General features: G+C 42.3%; 1 long non-coding RNA gene across 2 annotated transcripts in view; it reads right to left on the bottom strand.

The window, feature by feature from the left end:
- The window catches only part of LOC146821551 (uncharacterized), a 675,073-nt gene that overhangs the window by 330,442 nt on the left and 317,506 nt on the right, over positions 1-27,125 (bottom strand). The window lies entirely within an intron of this gene.

The following is a 27,125-nucleotide window of genomic DNA, read 5'->3' as shown; positions in this document are numbered from 1 at the left end:
CCGGGGCGTGAAATATAATATGCAATACATTGTGCGCAATGACAGATTCATTGGAGAGCGCGAGATAGCACAGGCACTAGCGCGTGCTATGCGATATGCGCCTTGGAGTGTAATATGCTTAGGGCAGTGTTGTGTAACCTAACTAGTCTCTAAAGTTGTAATATGAAATATGTGCTGGGGAGTGTAACGTTGCATATGCTCTGTGACAAAGATATGAATCCCAGATTGTAATATGTATGGCATAGCGCTGTGCGGTATAACATAGGCATCGAGGAAGGCACGTTAGATGGGGCAATATAACCCGTGCGAAGGCAAGTGTGGCATGACATATTCACGGGGTGGTGTTACAGTGCACATGGGCTAGAGAGTGTCATAGCATACGCACTAGCTGGTGGAATACAACACAGAGGTGTGAGGCACTCGGCGGGCACTGGTGGGTGTAACACAGCATTGGGCTCAGCCAGGAGCACGCTGTGACTCTCAAGTGAGGTTTGTCTCCTTTCTAGAGAGTAATATAAAAAGTATTACACATCCGGCGGTGGATGTGTGTTTTATTAACCGTGAGGGGGGGTTTCTTGTATAGTTTGATCGAATTTTTGTCGAATACCCTTTGAATGGCTTGGTGTGCGTGTATATTAAATGTGCCCGTCAATAGCTACCCATGTTTGTATAAATAAACGACAAGGGTGTCTACTTGAGAGTACCCACCGGCGGGGGCGCCGGGATTAGGCACGGTAGGGCGTCAGACACGTCAGAGCTTCACTAGCAGTGTAAATACATTCCATGTGGATTCATTCTATGCATAGTCGCCTTTTAATGAATATCACGCAAATCGTCATGGTGATAGGTACATACGGTTTGTCCAGCATGTCCTAGGTTTTTCTATAAATATATATTTTTTTAAAAATAATAAAAAACAAAGGCCGGCCCCGGGGGATGGGGTCCCGGGGGCCATAAGTGGCCTGAGGAGGGGGGCAACGCAGCCCCCTCCTAAAGAATTAAAAAAAAAAAAAAAAGGCCATGACCCGGGGGATGGGGTCCCCGGACCCGATTAAGGCCTTGGGAGGGCCAAATTAATTTTTTTCAACAAAAAAAATTAGGGTGCAGGCCCTGGGGGATGGGGTCCCCAAGGCCAGTAAATTAGAAAAAGAAGGGGGGCCACACAGCCCTCCTTCTTAAAAAAATAAAATAAATAAAAGACCGGCATCGCGCCGGAGGCCACGCCCCCTCCTTGCAGCACTCTGCAAATGCGCCCCCTGGCCAGTTGTAAGTTGGGGAATTAATTCCCCTTTAATACTGAGGGTCCCTGAGGGCCAACTAGCCCAACAGGCATCTCCAGTATGCGCTGGGGAGCTGTGCTGCAGACAGGTGTTCTGAGGCCAAGCCCCTTTTTACAACTCTCTGCAACGCAGCTCTGTGGCGCTTACTGGAGGTACCTAGTGGTCTAGTTTGACCCTATGGACCCTTAGGATTCAAGGGGACTTAATCTCTCAACTTAGAACAGCCACAGGGCGCGTTTAGACAGTGGTGAAGGGAGGGGACGGGGCCTGAGGTGACGTGTGCAAACACGCACTATGGCACGTTTTAAATTGGGGATATAATTTCCCTTCAATCCTGAGGGCCCCTGGGGGCTAACTAGCCCACCAAGTGCTTCCATTAGGCGCCACTAAGCTGCATTGCAGAGAGGTGGTCCAGGCCGTGCCACTTTTTACACCTCTCTACAACGCAGCTCTGTGGCACTTACTGGAGGTACCTAGTGGGCTAGTTGGACCCTAGGGACCCTCAGGATTCAAATGAACTTAATCTCCCAACTAAAAACGGACACAGGGCGTGTTTACACAGTGGTGAAGGGAGGGGACGGGGCCTGAGTTAACGTGTGCAAAAACGCCCTGTGGCCCGTTTTAAGAGGTAGTTTTAATCCCCCTGCCCTATTATATACTAGGGGCTTACAGAGGAGGTCATGCTAATCACAGGTAGACCCCAACGCATAATGTTCCCTAGTGTATGTAGGTGTTTTCACTGTATTCTAAGTGTCTTTTAACATAGCACTGGCTCTAGGACTGGTTAGTCAGACTCAGTTACCACCAGTATCCGTCTGAAAAAGTTGAGGGTACAGGATGATTTTGCAACAAGGCTTCTTTCTGCTCTTCTTTTTGTTCTTTCTGTGCATTTTTTCTTCTTTCTTCACATGTCCTATCTCTGTAGGCATAGTTAGAAATTAGCATTTAAAAAACCTTTGAAATTCACAGAAAAAACATAGGTTTCAGGCACGTTATAGTTAGGAATTAGCATTTAAAAAACCTCAGAAATTCACTGAAAAAACCATAGGTTTCAGGGGCGTTATAGTTAGCTGGACTTTTCACTTGTACAAAACCATTGAAATTCCCCCGTTATAGTTAGTTCAGCTAACTATAACTCGCTCGCCCGCAATGCACTGCTGATGACGTCACATATTACATCACTCATGACATGGTCAGTGACATCACTCATGACATCACTCATGACATCTCAAATGACATCACTGATGACATCATCCTTGTGATAGAGTGGCAGACCTCCTCTCACCCTAATATAACCTTTGATACACACATTCAAAAATAGAGACTAAAATTTTCAAAACAATGGACATACCAATACCAGTTAGAACAACCTCTTCAGTAATTCTAAGATCCACATACACATCCACTCATTCACCAACAGTCCTATACAGTCACTCATACATGTACTCACTCCTTATATGTACTCATACACCTATACATCCTGTTACACAATGCCACTCATCCATAGAGTTACTCACACACATAGTCACTCATGCTAATAAAGAATCAAACATACATTTACTTGCATATACAGTTATACACACACCACCACACTTACTTCTACGGAAACTTACACATACTTAGTCTTTTAAACAATCACTTATAGAAACACATACTTATTCATACAGGAACTCTTTCAATCTCTCACTCTCACATATAATCACTTATATACACCAATAGTCACATATACTAGTTTAAAACATATGTAGTTACTCATAAAGACACTATTGAGACGGTCATTTACTCACTAACACACCCATACACACACTCATCCACCCATACAGTCCTGCACACATGCTGTCTTCAACACATACAAACAGTGAGTCACTCATTCATGCACCTATGCACTACGTAATACCCCCCACCGAACCATGCAGACACTCAGACTGATACTCAAAAAACCAACTAATAACCTATATAGACACCCATGTAGCTACTCACCAACCCATGCAGCCACTTATACACAAAGTGAGAGACTGATACAGATATTTACATATTTAAACATTACTCACTAAGCCATGTATTCACTATGATACACTTAATCAGTCAGTTACACAATCAATTTTTCAAAAACAAATCATCCATTTAGACACTTATATACCCATTTATTCTTCCATCGACCTTGAGATATACATATATAAAACATATTTAATTTTCAGAAAAACACACATTCACTGGATGATGTCATCAGTGATGTCATTTGAGATGTCATCAGTGACGTCATGAGTGATGTCACTGACCATGTCATGAGTGATGTAATATGTGACATCATCAGCAGTGCATTGCGGGCGTGCGAGTTATAGTTAGCTGAACTAACTATAACGGGGGAATTTAAATGGTTTTGTACAAGTGAAAAGTCCAGCTAACTATAACGCCCCTGAAACCTATGGTTTTTTCAGTGAATATATATATATATATATATATATATATATATATATATATATATATATAATCGCTCAAAAGCACCAGAGCAGTGCACTCGCAGGCGGGTGCTTCTCATATGCGGGGGTGCTCCCGCATCACAATAGCGCTCAAGTTCTCCTCCTACTCCTGGTAATACCAAGGAAGACAGCACTCTCGGGGGCCGGTTCTGAAATTTATTTTGACAGAACACTCGCACAAACAAACAAACAGATCAGAGACGTTTTAATGCAGGGGCAAAGTGGGCTCTGGCCCAGGGCCCCAGCCTTTCAGGGGGCCCCCTGACAGAGTCAGCTCCATTCTCCAGAGTTTTGCCCTAATGACCTTGATTATTTCTTAAACGGATTGTTTTAAATACTGTTTTCCTTTAATTTATGTTTTATGTGCCTGATGTGTAAGAGTCTAGTACAACCATTTTGCTGCGAATGTTGTGTTTATGTTTCATGCAGTAGACAGAAAAAAAGTTTCTTTTAGATCAAAACAAGGCCTAACATATAAGAAATGGGAGGGCGTCACAGAGATTATTTGCAGTAATATTGGTGAGCTGCTGCTGTGTTACAATATTGAAAACACACATAACTATCCCTGAATATTAGATGTAAACACATTATGGGGCCTATGCATCAACAATGCCATTTGCGATTCCTTATTAGCGAAAAATAAGGAATCGCTAATAAGGAATAGCAAAAGGCTATGCATGTAGGAATCGCTATTCAAATAGCGATTCCTTAATATTCCTTATTACCGAATCGGTAATACCGAATCGGTAATAAGGAATACATTCCTATGGGCTTGGAGGCCCATAGGAATGAATGTAAAGCCAGTCTGTATTAGCGATTCGGTATTACCGAATCGCTAATAGCGGGAGCACTTTCAAGGGTGCCAGGGTGTCAAAAGGACACCCTGTTGCACCCCTGAAAATGATGTGTGCACATATGTTGCACACACACATGCTCTAAGGGCATGTGTGTGCGCAACATGAAACTTTGAAAAATGCACAAAAGTGCATTTTTCAAAGTTTTTGCAAATTACCATGCAGTTCATCTTCATGGTAATTTGCTCCCCCTATTAGCGAAATCGCTAATTTTTTAACTTTGATGCATTGCATTTAAGGAATCTCACTTTGGGACTCCTTAAATGCAATCGGTATTTAAGGAATCGGTATTTAAGGAATCCCTATTTAAAGAATCGCTATTTAAGGATTCCTTAAATAGCGATTTCTGCTTTTGGGTTGATGCATTGGGATTGGGTATTTTTTACTTAATACCGGGAGCTATTACCGAATCGGTATTTTACCGACTGGATTTTGGGTTGATGCATGAGGCTGTTAGGGCCTTATTTATGAGAAGTGATGCATCGCTGTGTGAAAACAGGGATGCGTCACTTCTTAGTGCGCCCTCCTTGCGACATGACGGATGCGTCATATTTACTGTATGTCGCATCATGTCGCATGGAGTTAAAGATACGTCAGTATTTCTGGCGTATCTGTGGGCGCAAAATTGATGCATAGCTGGGGTGTGTCTGAAAATAGACACAAGTCCAGGATGTGTCCTTTCACATGGGGGAAGCCCAATGTGAAAGGGCCTGCATCAGTCTTACACCTGCTGTGAGGCAGGTGTAAGATATTGACGCAATGGCCTCCTAGAAGTGGCGCACTGAGTTTTCATAGATTTCAATGTGCCACTTCTACGAGGCTTTTTGCGGGGGAACACCCACCCTGCATATATTATACCTGGCGCAGGTATAATGAGGTGCAGGGGTTTACAAAGTGACGCATCTGCCTAGATGCGTCACTTTGCCAATAGGGCGCAACATGGCACATTTTTGTCGCTGCCGGTGAGTCACAAAAAGTGACACACCGGCTTCATAAAAGTGAAACAAGGCCTCATTAATAAGGCCCTTAGAACTTGGACGAGTGTTCCTTTGCACTGTCAGGGACCTAATGAAATTAAATTAAATAATGTATTTAATAAATTGCGCAGCCACTCAGACTAGAGTGTCCTGGCACATGACAGCGGGAGGAAAACGTGTGTAGAAGACCCATCAGTTATTAAAAAGCCAGGTTTTTAAGTTCTTCCTGAAAGAGAGTAGGTCTGTGGTTAGTCTCAGAGACTCATGGAGTCTATTCCACAATTTTGCGCCTAGAACAGCAGAGGGATCTGCCTCCAGTGCGGGCACGGCATATTTTAGGCACGAGGGCCAGGTAGGCATTGGAAGATCTTAGGGGTCTAGATGTTGTGCAGTGATTAACGCGCTTATTTAGGTAGCCGGTTCCTAAGCCGTGGAAAGCTTAAAAGAAGATGGTCATCGCTTTGAAGTTGATCCGTTCTTTTATGCGGAGCCAGTGTAGAGACTTAAGAATAGGGTTCATACTAGGTCTGGGTTAGGTCTCAGGATGGCTCTGGCTGCGTTTTGTACTACTTGTAGGCGCTGGAAAAGGGCTTTGGGAAGACCGAGGTACAAGCTGTTGACATAGTCAAGCTTTGATGTCACCAGAGCCTGCACCACGATCTTTCTACTCTCATGCGGTAACAGTGGCAGGAATTTTTTTAGCATCCGGAGTCTGCCAAAGCAAGCGCCAGTTAGAGTTTGGATTGGAAAGCGCATGGAGAGTGTCTTGTCTATGACAATTCCTACGTTTTTGACTTTCTCCTTTTCCGTGGGTGGGGGCAGCAGATCTTTTGGCCACCAAGAGCTCCAGTCAGGCGTTTCTGGATTACCAAAGAAAATAACTTCAGTTTTGTCAGGATTGCACTTCAGCTGATTGATCTTAAGCCAGTTGAAAACCTTTGTGAGGCAAGACCTGATCATTGCGCCATCAAAGTCAGTTCCTTTTTCACATGTAAAAATCAGCTGAGTGTCATCAGCATAGGAACCAATTTTGGCGCTCTCTTCCTCTACCAGAAATGCAAGGGGGGTAGATATATATTAAAAAGGGTAGGACTGAGAATGGAGCCCTGAGGGACACCTACATTCATGGCCGGAACTGGGGATGAGAAAGGTGGGAGCCAGATGTCCTGAGATCTATTTGCCAAGAAGGATGACATCCATGTTAAGGCGCCCTCCCAGGTCGATGTCAGCAAGTCTCTCCAGGAGCCTCTCATGTGGGACCGTATCGAAGGCCGCCGACAGATCGAGCACTATCAGAACAGCCTTGCCTCCCTGGTCCAGCTTACCCTTGAGAAATTCAGTTACATCCAGGAGAGCGGACTCCGTACTGTAGTTAGCCCTAAAACCGGATTGGGACTCATGAAGGAGCTTCCCATCATCAATGTGTTTTTGGAGGACCTTGTTTACATGCTTTTCTAATACTTTGGAGAGGGCACGAAGAAGGGAGATTGGCCTGTAGTTGGCAGGGTCCGTCAGTTTGGCGTTAGCCTTTTTCATCAGTGGAAGAATCTTAACATTCTTCCATAATCTCGGCATGTTGCCTGAGGGGAGGGAAGCATTAAAGAGCTGGTTTACCGTGGGGTTTATGGTGGGAGCTAATAGGTTCAGGATATTCGCTGGACATGGGTCGGTAGGAGAGCCAGACTTAATGCTTTGGAGAAGGGTCAGTGACTCTTCAAGCTAAAACTCAGGGAAACTAGTAAAGATGGAGGATCCAAGAGGTGAAAGTTGCTATTGGAACTAAGGTAGAAGGTCAGTTCTTCCTCTGAGATGTTACTGAAGGCTTGTTAGATCACAGAGATCTTTTTGTGGAAGAATTGAGCTATTTGCTTAAACCATTCTTCCGTACATGGCCCTTCCTTTGTGCCTGCTTTTGGGACAGTAAAGGATTTAACTATGCTAAAGATTTCCTTACTCTTATTTTGGGCATTTTCTATTTTGGTTTGAAAGACGTTTTTCTTGGCTGCCTTCACAAGAATGTAATGAGCTTTTAAGGTGTCTTTATACACCTTCCTGTCCTCAGGTAGATAGGATTTAAGCCATTTCCGTTCCATTTTTCTACAATTTCTTTTGCTAGATCTGAGGGAACTGTTAAACCACGGAGCTGGTGAGGCCGACCTCTTTGAGGAGCGGGAAACAACTGGTACCACTGTACCAATGTTGGTACGGAGCTATGAATCTATTGAGAGGGTGTCCGAGTCGGGGCAGCCAGACAGCTCCAGTGAGGAACAACGAGGGCATCTGCTAACATCGGGATGGATATTTTACGGAACGTCCTGTAATTAGGGACCCTCTGCCCTGTGTTAGCCCGAGGGGCTGTGGCAGAGTTGAGAATGACACATTTTAATAGGAGGTGGTCAGACCAGGTAATGGGAAGAGGAAGGCTTGCTTATATGTCAACGTTGTGAAAGATTTGGTCTAGGGTATGGCCCTTCTCATGGGTGGCCGAAGAAATAGATGAAAACATGTTGCAGGCCTGCAGCGTCCCCAACAAGGAACTTGTTTGAGGGTCTTTTCCATTGTCCATAAACATATTGAATTCTCCCAGAATAAGGCAGTTGTTGTATTTTAAGGCCAGGGAGGTGGTGGCTGTATTAAGCATAGTAATAACACTTCCAATTGCACCGAGAGGTCTGTAAATCAGAAAAACAGCTATGCTATGATGGGGGGATAAGGTACAGCAGAAGCCTAAGGACTCTGCACCCTCGATGTTTTCCATTGGTATGGGAGAGCAGTCTAGTTTTTAATTGTAAATTATGGTGACACCGCCCCCCTTCCCACTTTGTCGGTCTCTTCTAAAGATTTTATAACCCGTAGGGATGGCCAAGGTGATAGTAGGGTTGGAGGCTACAGACAGCCAGGTCTCAGTGAGAAATAAAAGATCAGGCTGTTCGTCTAAAAGTAGGTCATAAATGTGTGGTTCATGCTCTTGCGTAGAACGACAATTTAAAAGGGTGGCCTTTAAGTCCTCTGTTTTCTTATTGTTTTTACACTTATTGTTGCGTGGGAGGATCTTGGAAGAGAGTTTCCTAGGCTGGAGGAGAGACCAGTTGCACTTATTAAATCGAAAGTCTACCTCCAAGCTCGGATCAGCGGCTGTACACTGACATAATGTAGCCGCCAAAGGCTAAGCAGTTTTTCCCTATTGTAATATAGTGGAAGAAACTCACCGGAGGGGAACTTGGCAGCATGGCCAGAGCCAGACGCCTGCGGGATGCTGACGGGCGCAGAGGGCCTTGCCTTTGGCACACCAGCGGCGCGCCGAAGGCACATGTCCGTTTGCATCGGGAATATATAGGCTAATGCCTTTGATGAAACTGGACCGCTAATGCAGCTGAGGAAGAGGAAAATACGTGGGCGGAAGTGAGGAGCCCGATAGCAGCCCCAGCCCTCCGCACAATCGGCGTATCAGCCACGGCGGACCAGGACTGGAGAAAAAGCGAGATGCGAATCGGAGCAGCTAAGGAGGTGCAGGCAATCAGAATCAAGTAAAGTGCAAGTGCGCGCAGGTAGAAGAAATTGTTAAAAAGCACAGAGTAATTAAGACACAATATACAATTTAAAAAGTATTAAAAACCTAATAGCAGGGCTGGAAACAATAAATCTTACCGCTGTCAGCTGCACGCGTCTGTTTGCCTATGATGCAAACTGGACCGCTAATGCAGCTGAGGAAGCAGAAACTGCGTGGGAAACAGGGGCTCAAATTGGATCATAAATTCAAAGCTGTTCTGAACAGGGGCCCCCAAAATATGTTTGGCCCAGGGCCCCCAAAATCCTTAAGATGTCCCTGAAACAGATGCGTTTCGGCAACGGCCTTCTTCTATGTTTACCATATGCGCCGGGGTTCATGCAATATAAACAGTGTCACTTCCTCTAACAACACAAACAAAGGACTATCGCGTTATCGCGACCAATCGTCCCCAAGGCAAAATTCATAAGCGCCATTTTGAAATGTCCTCATGAATAAATAAACACATGAAGACCTACTTAAAAGCTCCACTTAAAGGAAAAATAACCAAAGAGGAGAATAATAATTCAAAATACAAATTCATTGACGCCCCGAATGGGCCTTCATCTAGAAATGGCAAGATTTACTTCTTGCTGATGCCAGTATTGCAAGCCCTGTATGGGCAAACAACTCGTCACCTGGATGGCGACATAGTGTTGTTAAAATCTAGATTCATCCAACATGTTCAAAACAATCTATCTCGATAATATTAACAATTACTGCGAATGGAAACATACTATTACTTGAAATGATTCAAGCAATGACTAGAATCAATTCAAAGAGTCCGAACAATTCAGCAGATTGCGGAAATACAATGAATATCAAAATAATCACAAAATATTTACAAAATATTTTCAGGAATATTACGGAGTTGTAGGATTTCATAGTCCCATGATGAAGAAAAAGTACACATTGAAATAAGAATTTCATAAAATTTCACATACATTTCACAAAATATTTTCAATGTATAGTAATGTATTCTGGATCATGGAGAAAAATCCTCCTAACACAACATCATTCCCCTGGGTGTATAGCAAGCTCCTCACTACAATTCAAACCCAGGGGCACTTTGGTCTGGAGATTGATTATAAATCGTGACTCCAGCCTCCTCAACCTTAAAATCCTATCACCCCCTCGGGGATTGCTCAGTACATGATCAAGGCAGAAGTAGCTGAGCAGATCCCTGTTACGCTGATGTACTTTATCAAAATGACGCGCAACAGGGTATGTCTCACCCCCATTTGGCTATTGCCCGCATGTGCTCCAATATCCTGATTTTAGTTGGATGAATCGTGCTGCCCACATAACGTAGGGCACATGAGACAATAGACCGTATAGGGGGTGGTACAAGTCAGGAACTTAGTGATACTCCTTCGGATCCCCACACCAAAGATCTCATAGGTGAGGACCCTCTTACTCCCCCTGCAGGCTTTGCACTTCCCACATGGAAAGAACCCTTTCATTGGACCAAACGGTAATCTAGGAGTATCCGTAAGGTAACTACGGACTAAGTCTTCCTTGGTATTACCAGGAGTAGGAGGAGAACTTGAGCGCTATATATATATATATATATATATATATATATATATATATATATATATATATATATATATAAGCCAAACGATTCCAATGATGATGCGCTCTGAGAGATATGGAGAAATGTGTAGCGTTTAATACTCAGTAGTTACGCGTTTCGACAAACAGTCTTGATCACACACTGAGCTGTGAGTAAAAGTGCTTTACATAGGGTAATACTTGGCTGTAAACACAAATTAGGTACTTCCATGCCATCTGTATATATTTCCTGTTTAACATCACAGGCACTATTTCTCCCATTGTAGCGGCCATCTTTGAACATTTTCATTAGTGTTGAAACCATGGTACATCACAATAGAATTCAATTTATCTCGTTTTCCCACTATACGGTCCTTTACATAATGTAAATAGGAATTTCCTATGTTCACCATATCGACCAACTACATATAATTAATAAACGCGCACGAAGCACGTTATGTAGTCAAAGAAACAACAAATGTTTGCCATCCCCGATGTTAATACTGGGAATGTGTCCAAAGTGGCCTAGCGAGGAGTGCCACGTGCTCCACCCAATTTATAAAAAAAAAAACATTGGATGGGTTTAAGGAAGGGGTTGTACGTCCCTCCCCTTAAAAAACTAAAGGACCAGAAGATGGAGGTCACCTGGGCCGTAAAGGCTTGGGGAGGGAAGGTTGCGGGACTCATTCTCCTGAAAAAATTAAAGGCCCCTGGGATGGGTCCCTGGAGCCATAAAGGCTTTGGAAGGAGGGGTGGGGGGATGTGCGCCCCCCTACGCTTAACAAAAAAAACAGCCCAGGGGATGGGGTTGCGCACCCTCCTCCCAATAATTAAACAAAAGGACCTGGAGGATGTGGTCCCTGAGACCTGAAAAGGCTTGGGGAGGGGGGCTATGCGCCTCTTTCCCGACAGGCCTGGGGGATGGAAATCCTGGGCTCTACAAAGGCTGGGGGAGTGGGTCTGTGTGCCCCCTTCCAATTTTTTTCGCAAATTCTCCCCAGGCGACGGGGTTCATCTGAGTGTGGCCAGACCCTGCGGCCAACCCCATGCTGCTTTCAGCCAAAGGCCATGAGCTGCGGGTGGTTGGCTTTACATTTGGTAATAAAATATTACTTTAGTTAAAAGAAACCCTAGAAATGAACTGAAAAAATAAAGGTTAAAGTGATGGTCTAGTTAGGTGAAAAGTACACTGACAACGTAACATTTTAAACAAAAAAAACATTGAAATTCACCAGTTAAATTTATCTCTAGTAGCTATAACTCATGCCCTTAGGTAACTATAACCCACGCCCCCATGCACAGTTTTGTCATCTTTGATGTCATAATAAATCACTAACACTTAAGTTTAGGGTCTAAGGGAATTATAGACCTTATGAGGGTTCAGTCCCCAAGCTCGACAAATATATTAAACAAAGAAACCCAAAGGTCTGTGCAACCACTACTTTTTTTACAGCTCAGGCACTGCGTGGGGCAACGACTGAGAAAGCGGGGCCTCTGATACCTGAGTTGTTTCCAGGCGAGGTGAGGCCCATTCCTCGTATTTCACGGGTGCAATAATCGCCTGGTGATACGAAGGATATACATCTGAAAGTGAGGTTGTATTGACTCCTTCGTTTAAAATTTTCATACAATTTGCTTTTTTCTGACTAGTTACACCGTTGTAAACACTATATATATGCAGTTGCAAACGAACAAACAGGTCCTGATGAAAGCTAGGGACTAATTGTCCCCAGAGCTGAAACATGTTGACCACAAAACAGGCAGTGATTTATGAAACTGCCTCGATGCACTGTTTTTAATCTAGGAGTATATCAGACACCAGAATAAAAATACTTTGTTCTGCTATACCTCCTGTTTTACATTCACTCACTCACTTTGCACTGCACTCTTTCTCTTTTTTTCCCACTTCACACTACTAGACAGAACTTGTCTGAGTCTAGATACATCTGTAATTTTTCCTAGTTCTTATTTCTAGACCCCCTTCCTGACGAATTCCACAGATTAATCCCTCTATGATCAAGAGGGCATGTGGATGGAAGGATGGAAACCCAGATGATACGTTTGATCAAGTTTTTGTGTTTGATGGGATTCCAACCACTCAGAAGGGTTCTTTCATTCTTTATCCAGTAATCCTCTTATAGCAGTAGGTGTTTTGTAGCCTCTCCATTTTGGACTTTGTTAAAAAAAGTAGTGGTTGCACAGACCTTTGGGTTTCTTTGTTTAATATCTTTGATGTCATTACAAATGTTGCAGTGATAGTATCACTGATGTCATAGAACATGTCAAAAGTGATATATAATATGTGGGGTAGTGCAAGTGTGCAAGTTAAAGTTACCTTAGGGCACGAATTATGGTAACTAGAGATAACTATAACTGATGAATTTCAGTGTTTGTTTAGTTTAAAACGTTACGTTGTCACTGACGTTTTCATCTAACTATAATAACGTCACTTTAACCATTGTTAGTTTTTATATAACTATATAGATTACTATATATATATATATATATTACCTACTGGCGGTCGCCAGTAGGTAGTTATAGTTAGGACCCCTTTTCCATAGGAAAACCTCAACATTCTATTTTGAATAACTTTGGCGCCGGTCGATGAATCCTCGCGAATTTCTCAAAATAGGTGGGGCGCTACGCTCCGCTCCTACCCTGAAAGTCTCGGGGGGATTCGTCAAGCGGGGGCTGAGATAAAAGGGGGGTCCCAAAACGCGTTTTTCCCATGCATTTTTCCATAGGACCTTTAGAACGAGCTACAGCCCGAACGGCTGAACAGAATTACTAGAAATTTGGCAGAGAGGTAGTCCCTAGGTCAAGGAAGTGCCTTTTGTAGGTTTGGTGTAAATCTGTTCAGTAGGTTCTGAGAAAATAGCCTTTAAATCAATATATATATCTGAGCCCGCTTACGGTACGCTTACCGTACGCTTACCGTAAGCGTACGGTGGCGTGCGCGAGCGCGATTCTGATTGGCTCTTAGATCTTAGTAAACATTCGAATCGGCCGAAACCAGGAAGCGGCGGCCGCCATTTTGTCTCTCGCACTGAGTGTTGTTTATCAAACAAGATGGCCAAAAACATGTTACGGGGCTGTTTTGACAACTCCCTCCCACATAGTCATGTTGAGGGAGTCCCCAAACATCCCCCAAGAGCAAAAACGGTTTTATTTTTTTTTCGGCAATTTCGCCGAGTACGCTTACCGTACGCTTACCGTAAGCGTACGGTAAAAAAAAAAAAATAAAAAAAACACTATCCACACTTACCCCACCCCCTGTGCTTTTGGTGGCCGAAGGCCACCAAATGTACAGGGCTTATTAAAGTTGATAAAAACCGTGCACGGAACGAACTGCGTTAAGTGGGCGCGCACGCCTCGAATGGCGTAAAGTAACTTAGCATTTAAAAAACCGTACAAATTCACTGAAAAAACCATAGGTTTCACACACGTTATAGTTAGGAATTAGCATTTAAAAAACCTTGCAAATTCACTGAAAAAACCATAGGTTTCACACATGTTATAGTTAGCGGAAATTTTACTGATAAAAAACCAGTGAAATTGCCCCGTTATAGTTAGTGCTGGCAACTATAACTCACGCGACCGCAATCTTCTGCTGATGACATATGTGTCTTTATGAAAAAAAAATATTTGTAATATATGTATAGCTAAAAATGTATGGAAGAAGACATGGGCAAATAAGTGTCTAAATACAGTATTAGCATCAGCAGAGGATTGCGGTCGCGTGAGTTATAGTTGCCAGCACTAACTATAACGGGGCAATTTCACTGGTTTTTTATCAGTAAAATTTCCGCTAACTATAACATGTGTGAAACCTATGGTTTTTTCAGTGAATATATATATATATATATATATATATAATATATATATATAAATATGCGCACACATAAAAAAACTTTTATATACAAAAGTGTTCAAGTTCATTTATTGCATTGTCCTCGAAATTCCTTCAGGTTTTACAGCTTTGATTACACCAAGATGGCATTCAAGTGTGCTACGCTTTTTTGATAAATACAGAATGTCAGCATTCTAGTTGCTATTTAAACTCTGTGATGAAGCTGTAGTGTATCACTATAGAGTTAACTGACCGACTGCTGCTGGTCAGTGGCGTAACTAGCCCTTGGGCCGCCCGTTGCTGTAACTGCTTTTGCCGCCCGCCCTTGCTACGCCACTGCTGCTGGTGTTGAAAGTACGTTTCATTCTGCATGTCAGAATGTTTTACTGACATGGACAAGGAAGGTATTTAAGAAGCCTTTTTACTTTCTGGAGTACCGACTGTAGGTTCTATGACATTTTGTTAATTTCCAAAAGGAATCTATCAGTTTTACAGCTTTGATTTCATAAAGATGGATATCAGATGTGCCACACTAATGTGTATGGTGTGTTACTGGTATCCTTGTTGCGACTTTGTTTATTTGGTGAGTTTCCAGTCTGCCTTCATTTACATGCAGCATTTGAAGTGTTCAAAACACGTATGTGAAATGTGATCCTGAGTTTGATGTTGTAGTAGGGTAAAAGACATGGCGAAAAATAACAAATTATTCTGTAAGGGTCTTTTTTTTATTTCTCTTTGAGGGAACTGCATATAACGTAACACACAAACCTGAAATGAAAAATAAACGCATATTAGATTAATCTGTGGTAAATGGCATGCACTCTTATGTTATGTAACCTCAATTGGTTAATGCAATCATTACAGATGTCTGTGTATGGGATCAGAGTCACAGAATTGAATCCGGGTTGGCGCAGCTGGTGGTAGTGACTTGTGTATTTACAGTACTGGAGCCTGGAACAGAAAGCACTGTAAATATGTAGGTCATTCATTTAAAATCACACTGTCTGAGATAAGCTGCTGCTCAGGGCCTGATTTAGAGTGTGCCTGACAGCTCACATCATTATATTCAGTAGCACTTGTAATACAGTGGACGGGATCTCCATCACCTTTGAGATGGCGTAACTCATCCGCCGAAATCTAAATCAGTCCCATAGTGTTTAACAAAGTGCTTTCAAAGTATATATTTAAGCAATAGGTAATCAGACTGTACCTAGTACAAACAGATTTATATGTATTCAGTAAAAGTCTGCTTTGCAGAACTCATCTGGTAACACCCTTTCTTACATTACCTGTCAAAAAGAATAAATCTTTGCCACTGTTAATCATCAATGAAAGCCTATACTGGCTCCCGAGTAGCCCTTACTTACATTTGGTGATTCGTCTTCACAGCGGTCAGGGACAGTTGTTTTGTAACAGAAAGTATGGACACTGTTTTAATAAAATTAAAAAAAGCATGGGTGTGTCGGTCACCATAGATTCTGCCTACTTTGACCTCTGTTTACATGCAGATGTCCTTTCAGGTGAGTCGAGGAGGTGGTAGGCAGGGGGCTAGCAGGGTCACATTCGAAAGCAGATAGCCCTGAAGCCTTAAAGCGATAGCCCAGGAGGAAGAGGAAAGGATGGAGATCCATGGATAACATAAAGAAATGGCCCGGAGGGAGGGGGGGGGACACATTTTTTCGTTTACAACTAGACATAGACAGCATCTGGTATTGGGGCCTGTGTTTTTGTTTTTTTTTTAATGGCCATCTCTACTATTGGTGTATGGCAGCAGCTGTGAAAGGAAAGCAACATTGGAATGAGTGCCCAGGGCACTCCTTTGTCTACAATGGAGTGCTCAACATTCCAATGTTCTAATACACAGTAAATAAAGCAACTGTTTTTCATGTTTATGAAGACATATCTATACTGCCAAAGGAGCATGGGCTTATAGCTTCCCCACAAGCTTTGATGTTTTGAATTAATGTATACCCAGGTTCCCTGGAACACAGGATAGCCCTGTCTTACTTTTCTGGGTCAATGTTGATCACGGCACAATATGGCGGTATACTCCCATGCACTATATGGGAATACTGACACTAGCCAAACCCCATTGTGACCCATAGTATTATCCCATATTGCCCAATCTTGATGTTCAACGTAGATCGCAAATTACTAGGCAGTATTCTTATCAAACAGGATCTCACAGATTTTGCCTAATCGGGTACATTGGGACCAGATGGCCATTGTGCCCCATAGGAGTATGTCAGCAAACATCAGATGCCTGTTTTAGGTCATGAGTGAAGATTGTCAGATGTAAGGTTACCAGTAGCTGTATCCATTGATATATAGAAGGCCTTTGACACTTTGTGACAAGATTACTTATTTGCTGCATTAGAGAAAATGGGATCCAAGACCAAGCTAATGAGGTGAAGTTGATTACTATGCTCAGAGCTAACGGTTAGGGGTAAGAAAGAGAAAATTGCGCCTGACTCCTGGCCAATGCATAGAGGAACTATACAGGATTTCCTATCTCTCACAACACATACAATAACTCATACCACCTGAATTACTCCTTCACTTTGCAATTACATTGAAAAACAAACATTGGCATAGCCAATAGGTCTTGCTTTTGGGACCTTATAAGTATATTGTTATGCAGCACAATATCCTTGGTGCAACAACATCAACTGTTGCATGGCTAAACACTTATAAGGTTCCAAAGGCGAGACCTATTGGCTATGCCAATGCTTGTTTAAGATGTCCTTGTTGCTGTTGATGCAAAGGCTTCTCAAAAGATTCCAAATGGAGGGCATGGTGTGACCTATGCTTGCATTGTGTAATCCTGTGTGTCTCTCTGAACGTCAGCCGATGTGAAAGAAGCTTGTTCTGGGGGAGGGGTGACGAGGAGTGTCTTAGGTACAGACTGAGGGAAAGGCAACACAGCACTGATTTCATTTACCTAAATACGTCTCGTCAATCAGCAAAAAAGGTAATGGGTATGTCACTAACACCCAACTTTAACAGCTTGAGCAAGAGGTGGTTGTCACTCGGCAGTTCAATATAACATGAAACATTTAAGTTGTTGTTTATGACTCCTTTAACTTTGATACTGGGGAGAAGGACGCATGATGGATGGATAGTGAAAAGATGACTAGATGGATAGAAAAGAGAGTGACGGATTTAAGGAGGATAAGATGATGGCTGGTTAGATATATGGATGAAATGAAAAGAAATAAAAAAGTAATAAAAGGATGGAGAGAATGTAGGGTGGATATAAAGATGAAGAGGAGGGATGGATGAAAAAGGCAGAATGATAGGTGGATGTGTGGAAGCGCAGAAAGGATGGAAAGAATGGATGAAGCAAGATGGACGAATCTCGGAAGAACTTCAAGGGGAGCAAATTCCCAAACACCTGCGGGTTCACTTGCCTCACCCACTCGCCTCGCGCAGAGATATTTGGCTCATGGTTCAAAGTGGGAGGGGCGGAGAGGCATTTTATTTTCCTGGCTACTTTCTTGGTACTCACCGCACTGCTCAGCGACATGAATAAGAAACGTCGCCATGTTCTCGGGATGCCAGCAGAGCATTCCAAACTAAACAGAAAATGAAGAAAGTGCTCGGGTACGTGACATTTAACGGAGGCATATTGTTTCAAGCGTGTCAGAGACTAGCTAACACCCTGATGCGAGTAGCATAAATCTGCTGTCTTGCCACAGCATCCAGGCACGCCGCTTTCACAATGCATCAGACGCCTGTATCTCTGAACGTCAGCCGATGTGAAAGAAGCTTGTTCTGGGGGATGGGTGAAAAGGAGTGTCTTAGGTACAGACTGAGGGAAAGGCAAAACAGCACTGAATGCTCGACCTAAAAAAGGAGGATTAATGAGGAAGCTGGGGGTGTACATAGAAATGACACATACAGGACAACAGGGTCCTTAAGGCACTCACCCATGGAGGAAGAGTTGAAGATCTCGGTGTAATGTCACGAAGATGAAGGAATTCAATGGACTAGGGCAGCAATCGCCCGGTTCAAATTCTGTGTGGAGAGGGATAATATGAGTGACCCTCTATGATGGAGCTAGAAACTGAAATAAATGTAAATATCCAGCAGATACTTGGTACCGCCTTAGGAATAATATGTAAAAAATTCACAGGGTAGGCACCAGCAACATAGAAAGCTGTGAAGGTGATGTGCATATCTAGTGTGCCGATATTTCTTGTAAGCGTCTCGAGCTTTCTTTTCTAAAGAGAACATGTTGTCATCTGCAGGGAAGTAAGTGATAGCAGTGTTTATAAATAGGGCCAGCGCAGCCCAGCCCCCTCGTGCGTGCACGCCCTTTCTAACAGTTTATTGGCAGGTGACGCGCGTGAGTCATGCCGCTGCCTGCATGCCCAAACACGAGAGACAGTGAGCTACATGTAAGGGCAAGTCCCAGCTCGCACGCCATAGAAACTAAACAAAACAACGAAACACAGAGTCATGCGCGCTATTCTTCAAACACCCAGCAGGGCCATCCAACTCTGCTACGTACAGTTTATTTTTAAATCGGTTTAATTAAATATGTTGCCAGCATTCCAAACATAGAAACCAATTTCAGTTCATTCATCACTGCTGCAGTCTGAATAGGCTGGACACCAGCTAGCCCTTTCCATGTAAAATAACACACAGAAAAAAAAATTTGAATCATCTTTTCCATATAGAGGTTTACTCCCTCTCTCAAAATAAACAAGGGAGGTGTGCTACAGACACGCCCATGGCCGCGCGGCTGTGAAAGTGATGGGGCCGAGGCAGACTCTGGGGACTGGGAGTACTGTCACCTAACTGCACTCGAGGCGGTGATAACCTTGGGTCAGACAGGCTGCTGCGTTGCCACCGTTGTTTCTTGATGGGAGGGAGGAGAGAGATAGAAGTGTAGGGCTTTGGTGCATTTGCGCATGGCCCGAAGTGATGTGTGATGTATTTTGTGGCTCGGTTGAAGGCAAATGGCCGCGCAGCCGTGAAGAAAAAAAAGCATAGAGGGCAGGAAAGGGAGGAACAAAGCCCGGGAGTTGTGTGTGCGCGCGCGCACGCTAAAAGAAAATTTACGGCGCTTAATTACCCATGACAACAAAGGAAAGGCAGATGGCGGCTCTGCGCACGATTGTGCGTGTAACCGCAAGCTTGAGGCCAGCGAAAGCCTGGGTAGCACTTTGAAAACCCACTTACTAAATGTTTTGCCACAGCAGTGTATGTGCTGGCTCAGGCAAGACCTAAAAAGGCTGTCTGCCAAAAGCAAAACATGATTGTTTACAGATGCAGTGTCATTATGTCTTTGTTATCGTATTCTTATCTCGTATACAGTTTTATGTATGTATCATGAATGCCTCTTTATAAAGTCATCTGCTGTTTTTAATTAGTTACATAAGACATGTGTGGAAACACGATACAGTGAAACATTCTAAATTCCTTGCCTGAAATTCAAGACAAGTTCCTAGCATTACCAGGCAGCCCTCCTTTTGAGATGTTGTACTCTCACATCGGTGAGAATAGATGAACTACTTATCAACTTCTGATGAGCGGGCTCGGATCTTCTCACTAGTGAGGAGGTGGTCTATCAGGAGGTGAGAAGCTTGTGCAGACTGGCTTTAGTAAACCGAAAGGGGTATGGAGCAGGTCAGCCTAAGGCCACTATGAAGCAATACATGGGAGCAGTTGGAGCCTGAGCGGAGATGAAGGAAATGTATTGTTTTGGAGGTCAGGACACAAATGGTATTCATGTTGAGTCTGCTGAATAAACTGAGAGCCAAAATAACCAGAGTACTGGCCATCCCACCCTTGGTAGAAGGAATTGGAATTGTCAAATACTGAGCTGGCAGTCCAGAATGCCAATAGACTTGCCATGAAGGGCCTAAATCAATAGTCATCAGGAGTGGTACCATCAAAGCCGAACTGGGTGGTTGAGCCAAAAAGAGAGAGATGTTTACTCATACAGGTCTCAGACATGCGACTCCTGCCTCACCTGTGCATGTCAGTATAAGCATACACATCTTGTGTGCAGGTTCTTACTGGCAGCAGCTTTTGTTACACCTTTTTGAAGGTTATTAAGGGCATGCAATTTTCATGCATTAGCAAAGCATTCTAGAAAACTGTGTACTCGGGTATCTTCCATATTCAGGTTGTTTTTTTGACCTACTTGTCTCCCTCTCTTTTGTCTCTGATCATCTGTAAAGCACTCTGATATACTCGTGGGTCATGTTCGCGCTATATAAAACTTTATATAAGTACAGTGGAGGAAGGAGCAGTCTTTTGTTCTGAGAGGATTCTAAGTTTATTTTTATTTTCAAGAACCATACAGCATATGATGGCACATTAATGACTGACGAGTTACATACGTTACAAGTGCTATGAGCATAGGCAACCTGATGATAGGGCAAACAGTCAGGGTAGCAGGTGAGAATACATGAAGCAATGCACAACGACACACGACAATGCTCTCGACACAGTGCCCGCAATACCTGAAACCCCGGCACCGAAAGCCAGTTACCTGCCCCTTCCATAGTCACTACTGGACTAGGGAACATCCAAGTGCCACCGTCATTCCCCATGGCCATTTACCATAGAACTCACATATCATACCATCCAATGGGCCCATGTCAACAGGTTCCGGCTGTAAGTTGAAGGACTCAGAGGAGACATCAGAAATTGCAGGCCATAGAGAAGAAACTTCTCCCTATGAACTTTTCTGCTACCTTGTGGTATTTGGCCCACTGCAAGTAGAAGAAAGTGAGATAGTTTATGTGTTTATAAAGGTCCAAGCTGCATGCAGTACTTAGAAGTTAAGTGAGGAGGCCAGCATCGCCAAGGTCCAGAAGAAGGGGTTCTCCCTTTTTCTTTTTGGTGGTGGACAGCATTAATTAAAGCCCTCTTCTACTGGAGAGAGTGAGGGTACCATAAGGATGGGCTTTGACAGGGTATTGATGGTTCTGTTATTAAATCCTTCATTTGATCTCTTTTCCAGTCCCTTTCTTTGTACGTCTGGATGAGGGCGAGACTTTTATTGTATTTGCTCTGTTGAACAGTTCTACAGAAAAGCAATAATCCTAACCTGAGCAGAATTTCTGAAGCATGTTTAACCATTACTCCCTTCTTATACTCACTAAAAATCAGTTAAACTTAAAAACTCACTTAACTAAGGGACAGGGTTTTGTATCTTCTGTGAATTATGATTAGGGCAACTCAGTTGAAAATTCACAAAGCCCCATGTAAGGAGGGATCTGTACCGTAATTACTTTTGTGTCTGCTTTAGTCTAAAAGAATGTGTATTTCAAAAGGAACACATGAATCACAGGATCTTAGAGGAATAGTAGCATCCTTTCACCACCACAGTCCAATTGTTACTTTCCTTCTATAAAGCACAGCTATCAAATGTACTCTGATACACTATTTCTAGGAAGAAAGACCTGCGATTTCTTGCCTCATTTAAAACTGGATGGTGTGGGAAAACAGAACACAAAGCGGGTGCTCACTCTGTACTGTTACATCTTCAGACTCAATGCTGGTCGGAGAAGCTTGAAGAACATCTTTTATATAGTTGGCCCAGTTTCAAGTACCCCCACATAGTGCAGAATGGTGAGCATGGAGCGAGCCCCGTGAGAGTGCTCCCCGCCGGACCACTGCATTGGCTGTCTAATTGATGGATGAAGGCATAAGCTGAGTGCCCTCTGGTATCTCATCGTCGTACCCCAAGCTGTGTTGACTTCACTAAACCTGCACAAAAGCTGGGGCTACACAGATGTTTCATTAACAACAGTCTTACACAAGTGCATGTTACTCATAGCAAGGTGCAATGGTGGACCAGGGCTTGCACTTCCGTAAATATTAATGTTTGCGAAGGATGTAGACTCCAAAGAACATGGCGGACTCAGGTGAGTGTAACAAATCTGAGTGAGAGGGGTATGACTCCTCGGAGTATGGGTAATGCAGGTGAGGAAGTATGATCTCACAGTACACCGCACTCAGTGTGAGGGCAGATTTCATGGTACGTGACAAATGTCAGATGTAACGTGCACCCCGAAAAATGTTGAAATCCTCCAAGTGGGACATCCATTGGAAAGGGGTTGGATCCGAGAAGATGAGGGGCTTCCTCCAAATAGGAATGGATATTTGCTAGAAGGGGGTGACCACACTAATCAAAAAATACCTACCTTATACATGTCTGTGTGTTAACATTTAAAAGTCCTTTCAGTCTATTCTGAGAGACGGCAGGGCAAGTGGCCAGTTTAGGAAACAATGCACACTAAACATCTGTCAAATGTAATGGACACTTTGACCTTCTCTTCAGAAGAACATATTGACATCAGCATTTTACAAAAGGACTTTCTACATGAATGGATTACTCTTATATTTTCTATTGACTGCAATGGTCCAACTGAGGCCTGAAATATAGTTTGTGATCTTTACAACAGATTTTCAAGACAGGGAATCAGAAGTAGCAGCACTGAGTCTGGTACTCAAGAATTAACAATGGGAATACAACACTAGTAGTTGTGCAGTAGCCTGAAAAGCATATCTTCATATAAGACAGTGTCGATTACAAATTCAACCAGCAAAGCCATACTTTGTAGAATGAGGAAAGAGCTTAAAAATTACAGGTTACAGGTGACTGAGCTACTAAGAGGTATGTAGCAGAAAAAAACAAAAGGAAGACTCAGTGGTCAGGGAAACTGGAGAGAAAACTAAACGTGAATGAATAGAAACATTTAGGAGCAGAACTGGAGCAGGGGAAATCTTCATAAAATCTTCTCTAGCTTCAAGAATGCTGAGGGCGAAGTTGAAAAGTGTCTGAGACAAAGCCAGAGTTCATTTTCTAGGGTTTGCGTTAGGTATAATCAGTCACAGCGGAGGAAAATGCGCAAAACCCAGTATAGAACTGCACATGTGCAAAGAGTGACATAGTGTTCCTTGGTGCATTTGCAGATCCCAAGTGCATCAGTAGGAGGAAGACAGCATTATCTTCCAGATGCCATTACCTGCGCGAACCTGAGGGATGTATGCAGAAGCCATCACCGATTCAAATGGTAAGACCAGTGATGTGAGTGATATTTCAGGTGAAAGTTTAGTCATTCCCGACAGAATCCCTCCCACCCCCTCCAGGTAAGATTTTACTTATCGGTCCTGGTTTTAGAGGAAAGTATTTATGAAAGGATCGAACTAGATGTAGTGCAGAAAACTGACTCATTTTCCTAAGTGTGATCGTCCAGGGCAGAACCATTCCAGTCAAACAGATAGTGGAGTTTTGGCCTATGATGTCATGAATCACAAATACACTGAACTTCATATGATTTCTTGACCTTCATGAAGTAGTGGCGGTAGATTTTTTGTATTTCGTCGCACTGGTTTAAAACTGGAGACATGAAACACAGGATGTATCTCCATGAAGATGGTAGATTTCGTTTTACCGCCACTGGACTGATAATTTTGCATATCCGAAAAGACCCTTTATGAATTGGCTTCAACTTTCCGTGGTGGTTTAAGGAGATCAGGTTACCTGTAGATAACCAACAAGGTAATTGACTTGGATTTGATGTTCCTTTTCACAATGAGTTTGCAAAAGATGTTTATGTGCTGTTTGTTGTATTTTCTGGATTTGTTTCTATAAACTCTAATGCTGCTGAGATAGAACTGTCGTGTAGCTGTGTTGGAAGAAAGCAAGCATGATATGCATAACAAAAGAATCGTGAATTACCCAATACAAAATGTCGAGAGTTATTATAAGGAAATTCTGCAAGAGGGATAAATTCATTCCACTTTTCAGGCTGCATAACAGTGAGGCGATCGTTCTAAAGTGAGACCTACTCTTTCAATTTGCCCAGCCATCTGGAGGTGATCTGATGTCTGAAAAAGCAGATTCTATATTTAATACATTAGTTAATTCTTGACAAAACTTGAAAGTAATCTGAGTTCCTCTATCCTTAATGATTTTGGAAGGTAATCAGTATAACTGAAAATGAAATGTGATTCAAGAATATGCAAGCTAGTTTGTTGTCTGTAGGGATTTTAATTGAGCATACGAAATGAGCCATTCTTGTTGTATGATCCACGATTATGATGGTAATATTTTCAGAAACTGGCAAATCTTTTATGAAGTCGAATTTTTGGATCTAGCTGGCACATGCATCAAGAAAAGGTTTTGCGAGTCCTTAATTGCGAATATGAAGGACTCGCAATTAAGGAGTCGCAAAAGCCTATGCATGTAGGAATCGCTATTAAAATACCGATTCCTTAACATTCATTAATTGCGACTCACAAATTGCGAGTCGCAATTAATGAATGGCTTCCCATTCATTCCTATGGGCCTCCAGGCCCATAGGAATGCATTGGAGATTGCGGGAGCAATTTGCGAGTACCAGTAGGTACTCGCAAATTGCTCCCGCAATTTCTAGGGTGCAAGGGTGTCAAAATGACACCCTATTGCACCAATGTATTTGAACTCTGCACACATGTTGCATACACACATGCTCTAAGGGCATGTGTGTGCGCAACGTGAAACTTAGAAAAATGCAAATAAGTGCATTTTTCTAAGTTTTAGCAAATTACCATGAAGTCCAGCTTCATGGTAATTTGCTCCCGCTAGTAGCGAAATCACTATTTTTTAAACTTTCATGCATTGCATTTAAGGAATCTCAATTAGGAATTCCTTAAATTCAATCGCTATTTAAGGAATCGCTATTTTGGGATTCCTTCAATAGCGATTTTTCCATTTGGGATGCTGCATCCCAAATGCAAAAATACCGGTCGCAACCGTTTGCGACCGGTTTTTACATTGATGCATGTGCCTATAAGTTTGTTCTGGAACAGGAAACAATTGTTCATGGCCGGTAGTTTTTATTATCTCTCTTAGAGACCTCACACTGTAGGACAATGACTTCAATAATCAAAATTCTCCAGTTTCATGTTTGACTACCAGAAGCCCCACTGTCCCACTCTAATGTCTTTCAGGGCAGTCATGGCACTAATGTTTACTTTTCCTGCATATACTTCCTTGAGGAATCACTAGCAGATCTTGCTACATTGGAAATTATCCCCTCACTTGGAATAAATGAGAGCATCATTTGCACAATGCTTTTAAATGTTTATCTTTTCGTAGAGATTTTGCCAGATCTTGAATTTCTTGTCTCTAAAAAATCCTAAAATCTGATTTGAAGAGAGAAATTGTGGGATTTGCTTTCCTATTTGTATCTAAAAATCTTTGAGATAAAGCATCTGCCAGTACATTATTATTTCCAGGTTTGTATGAAATAATAAAGTGAAAGTGTGAGAAAAAAAGTCAATTTTGCTAAGTGTAGATTAACTACATTTTACAGTTAATTTAAACTGTAAATTCTTGTGATCAGTGTAGACTTGAATTTTATGTCTAGATCCTTCCAAAAAGTGTCCCTATTCAACGCAGCCTGATTTGATTTTTTGAGAATAGTGTAATTAATATATTTCAGACAGAGTTGTCAACATTAATAAGCTACTTGGTGTAAGACATTGTCTGTAACTTGTCTTTGAAAAGTATTGCTCCTATTTCAATGTCATATGCATCCGATTCTGAAACAAATGGTTCTATTTCTATTGGATGTGCTAATTTAGAAGCTTGGGTGAATTTTCTTCAGCCGTTCAAAAGGTTGTTGTGACTCTTCATTCCATTGGTAAAGATTACTATTGCCATTACTTTAAATCTTTTCCATTGCTCTATCTTTGCTTATATTATATTGCAGGTATTCAACCTCCTACTGATTAAAAGGACACTTTTCTAGTTTGGCATAAAACTTCTTGTCTCTTCAATGTCACAAGACTTCACGAACATGTTGATGATGGGGAGTGAGAGAATGGGGGAAAAAAAAAACTATTGTCAAAGTAGACCAATAGAAACTCTCCAATGGGATCTTAAAATTGATGTACCTTTTAACTGTATAAGGGAGTGTTGCAATGCCCAAATAGCATCACCAAGTATTCATCATGCTCAAATTGAGTGTGGAAAGCTTATTTCCACTCATTTCCAGGGCAAATTCAAAGAAGGTTACAGGCTCCTCTTATATCCAACTTAGTATACAACTGTGAACCTCTCTAAGAATTCAATAAGGTTTGAATTAAGGGTAATGGTTATCTTTTTTAATCTTAACATTGTTTACCTTCCTATAATCAATGTAGCGTCACAGAACTTCATCAATTTATGTTTACAAAAAATAAAGGAGCTGCAGATGGGGATTATGGAACCCTTTTAAATCTTTTACAAAGGCTGTCATTGATATATTCCTTAAAAGATTCTTTTTCTGGTTCTGTTAATGGATACATCCTGCCATTCAACATTATTGGATAATCATATGAGCAATTGTGAGCCAGACATTCAGACTGTTTTTCATAAAAGACATTTTGATAGACTTGATATTCTAGTGAAAGTAGAGTGGCAACCACGATTCCTCAGGCACTTGATTGGTCCCTAGTCAAGGTGCTGAAATTCTAATTCAAAGGGAGCAAACAATGATGTTGGTAATAAAGTGAGTTCAATGTTATTGTGCCAGTCAATTCACGGAATATGGTTTTGTAACCAAGGTATACCTAGAGTTATGAAGAATGT

The sequence above is a fragment of the Triturus cristatus genome, chromosome 6 (genome assembly GCF_964204655.1).
Source record: "Triturus cristatus chromosome 6, aTriCri1.1, whole genome shotgun sequence".
NCBI classification, from domain to species: Eukaryota; Metazoa; Chordata; class Amphibia; order Caudata; family Salamandridae; genus Triturus; species Triturus cristatus.
The sequence above is the reverse complement of the archived record's forward strand: the minus strand, read 5'-3'. Positions and strand labels throughout refer to the sequence as shown.